Source organism: Spinacia oleracea, chromosome 5 (assembly GCF_020520425.1).
Source record: "Spinacia oleracea cultivar Varoflay chromosome 5, BTI_SOV_V1, whole genome shotgun sequence".
NCBI classification, from domain to species: domain Eukaryota; kingdom Viridiplantae; phylum Streptophyta; class Magnoliopsida; order Caryophyllales; family Amaranthaceae; genus Spinacia; species Spinacia oleracea.
The window spans coordinates 62,028,825-62,037,433 of NC_079491.1; the positions used below are offsets into that span (position 1 = coordinate 62,028,825).

At 34.1% G+C, this 8,609-nt stretch overlaps 1 long non-coding RNA gene across 2 annotated transcripts; it reads left to right on the forward strand.

Annotated features, from left to right (window-relative positions):
• The first annotated feature begins 1,405 nt into the window (after positions 1-1,405).
• LOC110791824 (uncharacterized) lies at positions 1,406-4,984 on the forward strand. Of its 2 annotated transcripts, none has more exons than XR_008921661.1 (4): positions 1,406-1,547; positions 2,301-2,658; positions 2,776-2,908; positions 4,787-4,984. It is a non-coding gene; the product is annotated as an uncharacterized lncRNA (long non-coding RNA). The 2 variants fall into 2 exon arrangements; XR_008921660.1 differs by having other exon boundaries at positions 1,408-1,547; positions 2,779-2,908; positions 4,787-4,983.
• The last annotated feature ends 3,625 nt before the right edge of the window (positions 4,985-8,609 follow it).

The following is an 8,609-nucleotide window of genomic DNA, read 5'->3' on the forward strand; positions in this document are numbered from 1 at the left end:
GAATTTAATATAGTACTAAACGGTTTAGTATGGAGTAGATCATGGTTGAGATGTTGGGTGCAGAATTATGGAGTCTAAATTGTCCCTGTATGTTGCTTTTGTTTGATGTGTGCTCTTATTGGATTATTTGAAGATGCTGAGAGCAAACCTCAACTCAGTATAGTAGTTTGAGTTTTATGTACAATAAACTAATATTTATGCTATTACGCTGAAATCTGTGTATTATTTTTGTAAGGGGTTCTAATCTGGAGAGTATGTGGTATTAGAAGGTCATCATTAGTTCAATATATAAATGCCACCATAGTATGCACTTCTGTTTAAGATTTTAAATTAGTTAGAAGTTGGGAAATACCTTTGTCACTCTACTGCTATGGAGTACTTTTTATTCCATCCTCGTTATAAATTTGATTTAGATTATGGAGTAATGATGCCGGATTCCATTGTACACCCTTAATTTAAGGTGAAAATGATCGATTTGGGACAAGTTGTCCTTCGGTATTGGGATGAATTTTCACCTTATTTTATTTAGAAGGTTGAGTTCAAGTGTAATAAGAACATTGTGGTGGTCTATGCAAACATGACATAATTGATATTCGTTACTGCACAACTTTTCAAAAATTTTATGAAACATTCTTGTGATTTTTCTCTGTAATATATTGTTGTCTTCTGATTAATAGTTCTTATGCTTGTTTACCTTGTCTTCTGATTAATAGTTCTTATGCTTGTTTACCTTGTTTAAATTGATCTCCTTGGTGGGTAATAAATATGCATTTTTCTTGGATGCCCAGTAGCTGTAAATATGCTCTGTGTGCCAAGGAAAGGTTTGGATATATTCTACTTGCTCTAACTGGACAAGGGATGGACTAATTTACTAAGTGATGTTTCTGAATGTTTTGCAAAAGAGTAAAAGGTAACATGAAGGTCTTAAATCTAACAGATTCTCTCCTTTTCACGAAGGCCAGTCTTGTACATTTGCCTTAAAACTGCCAGATTTCCAGCTATCTGTTTCTTAGTCCTTGAAGTTGTAATTGACTAATGTGTTGGATTGAAAGTCTTGTAAATTTTAGAAGACGACGGTTGTTTTAGGGAACTTTTTCCTAGGGAATATGCCCTTTACCAATTCTTCTGTTTAAACTTCATATGTAGCAGACATATTTTCACCGTGTCAATTTGGTTAAATGAGTGAGAATATCTATGTATATGTCTGGGAAATTAGAAGGGTCTCTCTTTTCCTCTTTCTCTCTCAACATCTTGCGTGTTTTTGGTTTGGGTGGGCGGGGGTGCTTTTACAGGATTAGTTGAGAGAGGACCCGAGGAAAGTACAAATCATACTCTATATGATTATTTAGCCGAGGTTATGATTTGTGTTCGGGAAGATTTTCTGTAGTTGTTAATTTGTTACATGCAGCTGATCTCATTAAACTTCTAATTGTGGTTAAATATTTGGTTTTACAGGGCATGGGTGATATGAAAGCAATATCAAGCTTGGATTTGGAAGGAGTGGCTGTGTAGTTGTCCAGGGGTTTTAAGAATGGATCAGGATCCAGGTTCCTTTCTTTCTTCATATGCTCTGCCTTGTGCTGATTAGATGATTAATAAAACTAAAATCCGAACTCTAATTTGGTATAACCTTGGCGTATTTGGTTTTTTTTTTTCCCTATGAATACGTCATTTTTGTCGTCCTCATGCTGAAAATCTACCAAATGTTCTGACACCTATCCATCTATTTATCTTTACCAGTTTGCTTGGGTCCTGTCAAATTTGCATACCAAGTAGTTGGAGATGATTTAATGCAAACACACAATAAGAACACTTAAAGATCATGTTGGCATGGATTTTCGAAATCATATCCTGTGCACACTGCATCCATCTTCTTTGGAATGAGGGACCCTATTATTCTAACTCAAGACTTTGTGAAACGGTCTTCTGTTAGTCGTCACTAAGCATTCTTAACTTCTGGGTTTTGACAGTAGCAATTCTCAGGTTTTTGTCAGAATCTCTTTTTCCTGATGATGATTTCGGTTTTTTTTGTCTTATAGATACACATACAAGTATTGTGGAGTCGTTTGTTGTTATGAATCATATAACTGGGTTGAACTTACTCCCTTGTAGCCTTGTAGGCATTTCGATATGCAAAACGGGGACGAAAGATTCCCATTTTCATGCTAATGCTAAGTTTAGTATTGCAGCAGGTTCAAACCATCTAAAACTCGGTTAAAAGTGGAAATTTCTGATTATGAAACAAACATAAATTTTATATGAATTGAATCAACACTTATATTAGATCATTTGTTATGCAGAAACTTAACAATCATCAACGGCTACAAAACAATGCAATCATGAATCAGATTCTTGAGTTGAAAAATCTTCAACTTACTGGAGGAGATAATCAGAAAAATCATTGCATCATAATGGAGAATATGTTACACCCTTCTCCATCCACATCACTTCAGGAGTATTAGTCAATGACAGACTCGAGCAGCAATGCAAGGAACTCAATTGTCTCACTAATGAGCTTCAGAGCTTAGACAACTCAAGTCAAGTGTTAATGAGGGAAGATTAATTTGTGTTGCAGAGATGATTGTTGCCGCTTACTTTTTGGATGCTTTAAGCGGTAAAGCTTGCCCTACTGCCGATGATGTCATGAAAAATCTTGGGGTACTTCTCTCTTCCTTTTTTCATACTCGTAGCTTGATTGATGAAGATAATATATAAAATATTTGTCTTGTTACTGCTCTCCTTCCGGATCCTCACCATCTACTTCCCTTTCCACAGCAGATCGGCAGAGTTGGAGCAGCAACAAATCACGATGAAGAAATCACTAAACAAAAATGAAACGTCTCCATCGATCCATTATGTCTAGGTTTTAGGGTTCCCAATTCATTGCCGTCCCCGCAACAAAAAATGGGTAAGGCGCCATATTTTTTCTCTAATTATTATCGTTTTAGCACATAACAGATTAATTATCATACATTGTCTTTAATTTTAATGGTTTTTGTTTGTCGTTTTGAGTAAATTAATGGTTTAAATTTTTGCATTTGTTGACCCTTAAAACTTGGATTGATTATCTCATTTTAATTGATCTTTGAATACATGGTTTCTTGTTTTTTTTTACGATTCTATTGCGATTGTTTCTTTCTTATAGTTAATTGATTTGGTTTGTTTCAAATGAATTTTTAAATATTGGCAAATCGTATTATCCTTTTCTATATGGTTCTAATAAGATTGATTAGGGTTATCATTAGAGTTGCTGGCTCAGGGACGGGCCTCATAGCTGGATGGAGTTTTTTGAAATGAACGTTCTGTCAAGACGGGGTTGTTTGAAATGAATGTTCTTCTCTTGTGGTGTGGAGGTGTTTGGCGTAGGCAACGGTTCAATATTCGAATAATCTGTTGCATTCTAGGTAGTATTCAAGGATGATGTTCGGTTTATCTTAAGAGGTAGTGTAATGAGTTTTGACTCTAAATAAAGTGCATATTGAGTTTTAACTCTATGGGGGTTAGGTAGTTGGTTAATTTCAAGTGTATCAAGTTTCGACTTGATGGGTACTATTAACTTTGTGTTCATACTAGGTGCAGCAGGTGTTCTCTCGTTTGGTATTATGAGTTTTAGATTACCCATTTCATGGTGCAATGAGCTTTAGCTCCGTTGATCACAATGGAATTCGTGTTACTCCGTATCTCTTTCATCATAATGGGTGTTGGATTTCCTGTTCATGATGTAATCAGATTTGCACATTTCCTTTGGTCACACATTTTGTATTAACTGCCACCTTCTTTTCTCTACCGACCTAGATGTATGGATGTCATTCATTTCCCTGAGAGAGCAGGAGGTCTCTTTCTAATTCAGGCATTCAGTTAGTGAGGTTTGTGTTCTCCTTATGAAGTTGGAATCAACTACCTCAATTTTATTTTTATTTTGGATTTTTTAGCCTTTTGAACAAGGATTAAGGATGAATGTCTGAAGTGTGTATCTCTTTGTTATGACACACCCGACTACTCGAGATTATAATTTACACGCTTATCTATTCGATGTTTGTGTTGCATGCTGTGCTTTTTTCCCCTTGTAAAACAGTTCGCGTTACTTTGCCTAACTACACCGATGTTATGCGCTTTACCTGATAAAGACAAATTTTAGTACTGGATTAACATAAGAGTACGGGTGTCTTAAGGAAGTATAGTTCTTTTTTATATAATTGATAGGTTGTTCAGTACGATGAAACTTTCTGGATCATGTTCGTCTTTCTCAATTTCTATTTCTTGATTTATGTCATGCGTAATCTGACACCTTAAGTCGAATTACTTTTTTAGGTTTGTTTTAATAAGGGGTGCCAATCATTTTTTTAAAGGAACTTGTTTTTATATTATGATATTTATTTTTCGCTTTTCTCTGATATTTTCCTAACCTTGGTTTGGTTTTCTTTTTTAAAAGAAAATTTATATGTGATGAAAAATGGAGGAGAATTGAGGCGGTGGGAGCGCTATGGACTAGGCTCACACCACACAAACACTATCAATGGTCTTGGGATATTTGTTAACCCACCCTTTTTGACTGCTCTGCCTGTGTTGGTAGTTTATGATATAGATTCTTCAAACGGAAGAAAACAATTCAGTTTTATGACCCTGAATCCGTAGAACAGCAAAGAGCATCATGTTCTTCTATTATTTCAATAAGCATCTACATGTGCATACTAAAACCTTGGAGGACTAAATACCTATTTTTATTACTAGCCAATGAGTTGTGATATACAAACCATGAACCTCACATAACATGTTTATATTTCAGGCTGATAAAGAGGCAACACATAGTCGACCAGCAACAACTCTCTCCGTGATTAATGCCCTATAGTGGTGCCTAAGCAAGTGGAGTTGGATTAGGCGGCGTTAGAGGACAACACTGAGGAGGCTTTGGAGGTTACATTTGAGGAGTGATCTCTTTCACAGACGTCTTCCTTTTGCCGAGAATGCTCATCCACGCTACAAATGCGTGAAAGTTAATAAGTGATGAAGTTATGTATCATGGCAATATGCATCTACACTTTTGGAAGAAGTCCTTATTATGTAACACTGTTTTAGAACTTAAACTACCCATTACTCCTTTTGGGTCACTTGTACTTTAGAAAACTCGATGGATGTCTCCGATTATTTTCATTCCATAATTAGGCTCCTGATTTGCATAATATCTTGGAAGATAGATATATATAACTTGGGGGACCACTGTGTTATCCTTCAGAAAGGTGGCTTTTGCTACCACTTCTGTATTACTGCTTCTTCTGTCTTACTGATTCTTGAGCATTCAACTTATTGACAACTTGAAGGACATGTGTTTTGCTTCACTGTTGTATTCAATTACTCTGCATTTACATTATCATGGACTGCTTTGTATTCAACTTTGCCTTTGTAGGTAGTATTCATTAGTTCAAGTATTATTCAAATTTAGTTTCCAATCAAACATTTTTCTAAACTTTTTCCATTTACTAATTAGGGTCGGGATTTGATTTGTGTTTCCGTATTTATTTTTCGATAACTTGGGGGACCGTGCGCGCTAGCGCACGGGCCAACAACTAGTTATTTTAAAATTTCACAAAAATAATTTAATTTGTTTTACCTTTTACAAAAATTTTAAAAGCAAGATATCTATGGAATCCTTAGACATAAATTAGAAGAATGAGTTTCGAATCACTTAAAATGATTAAGAAACGAAATAGATATCTCAATTTTAAAATGAGAAAATTGTAAAGTGGTAGTGATTCCAAGCAAAAACAAACTTTAAGGTAGTAAATGAAAAGAATCATATTTTTTATAAGGTAGTTTTTCCGTAAAAACACGATTTTATAAGTTAGTATGTGACAAATTTCCAAAACATTTATCCAATAATACAAGCGTACTTCTAAGTATAGAAAATATTTTCCTCCATTACTTAGGGCGTGTTTGCCGGTAACATTTAAGACAACAGACTAGTAGGTAGCGTTTTGACTTATTGAACATCCTGCTTATAAAATTTGTATATTTACGGTAAGGTAGTGGTTACTGGTTAACAGTAGAGGTAGCGGTTTGGTAGCTTTTCTCAAAGTTAAAATTAAAATAGTAGAGTTCAAAGGTAACGAGTAAGAAAACTTCTATCAATAAGAACACCTTTTAAACTGTAGGATTAGATTAAATCCAACGGATGAGATCAATCCCGCTCAACTGCCATAATGGCATGATCGTAAATAATAAAACGCAACCAAATATATAGGCAGGCGAAATAAACTTTATCTTACCAGACACATTAACTCCCTCTCTCACCATTTTCGGTATAACTAATAACCTTGTGGATATTCAACTGAATGAATCAGATTATTTTTTAACTTCTACTCCGAATATATGGAACCTAAGTTTGTTCTTTTTATGTTGCAAAAAACATGGCAAATTGCTAAAAGCCTGAAATTATTTGACAACTTATTAACTTTACTTACTTTTGTAGTGGACGATTATGTTCATGCAAATTTACCTGATATATCCTTGAATTGAGTGTTCTAGGTAAAAACGTACTATGGCATAAACAAGAATCTTCTGATAAAGTTCAAAGATTATATGATAGAAATGAACAAAATACTTAGTACTAAATTTTAAACTTGTTAAAAAAAGCATAACCGGATGTGTATCAAATATCACCTCCTGCCTTTGAGTCTTTAGCCACAACTCACAATCAACGAACACAATACCCTACAAAATGAACAATAATCATTAGCTATAGATAAATTAACGATATTAACTCAATTTAATTTGAACAAAACAAATTCATTCAACAAAACATGAAATACAAAGAGAATAAAAAAGAGGAGAAACCATAAAAAACGAAGTAAACGTAGAGTTTGGCTGTTTGGGGAGTTATGTATAGATGTGAAAATTAACAATTAATATTCATTGGTTTATTGTATAGATCATTAAAAAAATGATTATTGAAAACTTGGTAATTTTTATCTTTTGTTTGTTTGTAAATTTTTATCTTTTTATCTTTTTGTTTATTTTGTAAATTTTTATCTTTTTGTTTGTTGGACTCATGGGGGCAATTATAAATCACAAATTCTTATTTACAAAGGGTGTACAATAAATATTGTACACCGAAGTAAAAGTTAACTCAAAATGTTTAAAAGTTAAGCCTATATATGTAAAAGTTATCTATTTTTTAGTGATAAATTTTTTCATTTCAGTAAAAACATATTTCTTCAAAACCACTAATAATGTATAAAATTAATCATTTAATCATTTCTATCAACTTTTTTTTTACTAATATAAATGTTAATCAAAACTAGGTTAAAGTTACGAAAATATGGGTAAAAGTTATCTTGGTGTACAATAAATTTATTGTACACCTTGTGCGCGCAAGACCTTTTGAATTTAAATTATCTTAATGTAGTTTTTCATTTTCATTTTTATTTTTATTAATATTTATTTTAAAGTATATTTAATGGCTGGAAAATCCCATGTGGAGCTCCGAAATCTCTTGAAAAAAACCCCCTTTATATATATATATATATATATATACTAGATTAGATCCCGTGCACGCACGGTTTTGTTTGTTTTTTCACAAAATATTTAACTGAATATCCCCAAACTATTACATAGTTATAACATTTTTAACATACTCATTTAAATTTATTCATCTAATATGCATATTTATAATGCTATTATGATAATTTGACAAAGTATCTGATTCTTCTCTCTTGTTTGAGAGCTTCTCACTCTAGAAATAGAGTTTTATCCAAATTAGTGTCTCTAGCTAGTAAGTGGGGTCGAAGCAAGTGGAGCGTATCTAGCACGACCCGAGTTGGCCGGGTTTAGCGTCATAATTAAAGGAGGAAGCTAAAAAGGTTAGTCTAATTAATTAATCCGTTCTCTTTCTCGGTTATTGTAACTAGCTTTTCCCTTTGTTCCCTTGAGCAAGTAAACCCGGGGTTACAAGATTTCCCCTCCTTGGGTGCCTCCATGAAAAGCCCGTAAAGTAATGACACGTGGTTTACGGTGATTGAACCTTCGGCATAAACCAATAACTTTCTTCATTTCACAATCATTTTCTTTTTTTGAATTAGCTGCCCCTTATCCCGTTCTCCTTTTTTCCAAAAGTGTGTAAGAACTTTCCACTAACGGAAGTTCTTTTGTGTTGTCTTACTTTACGTCCAAATTGAAAGTAGAAGCTTTTAGCCGTTTTCTCTACCCCCTTTCCATTCTTCCTGGAACTTTTACCGTTTATCTTTTCAAGCATTTCATGAGTCACTTCTGTTAAAATGTAGTTAATTTTTGTAGTTACGGTGTTATGCATGGGAAACATAAGATTAGCTTAACCTACAGCATTACTTCCCTAATTAATTTCACTAATTCTCGAGGCAACTTTAGCCACCACGCCTGGTGCTTTTATCAAGAATCCCTCCATCTCCCTCCCTTATTTAATCAACTTCGAACCACTGTAAGGCACCACCACTCCTCATCTCAACTCTCTTCCTCTCTTCCATAACCCTAGTTTGTTAATCTTCTGCACCATTTTTTTCTCCCTTCCATGCAATGAATCCAAACCAATCAACTCAGTGGAGGCCTGCTAGAATGGGGCCAACTGTAGAATTAGACAA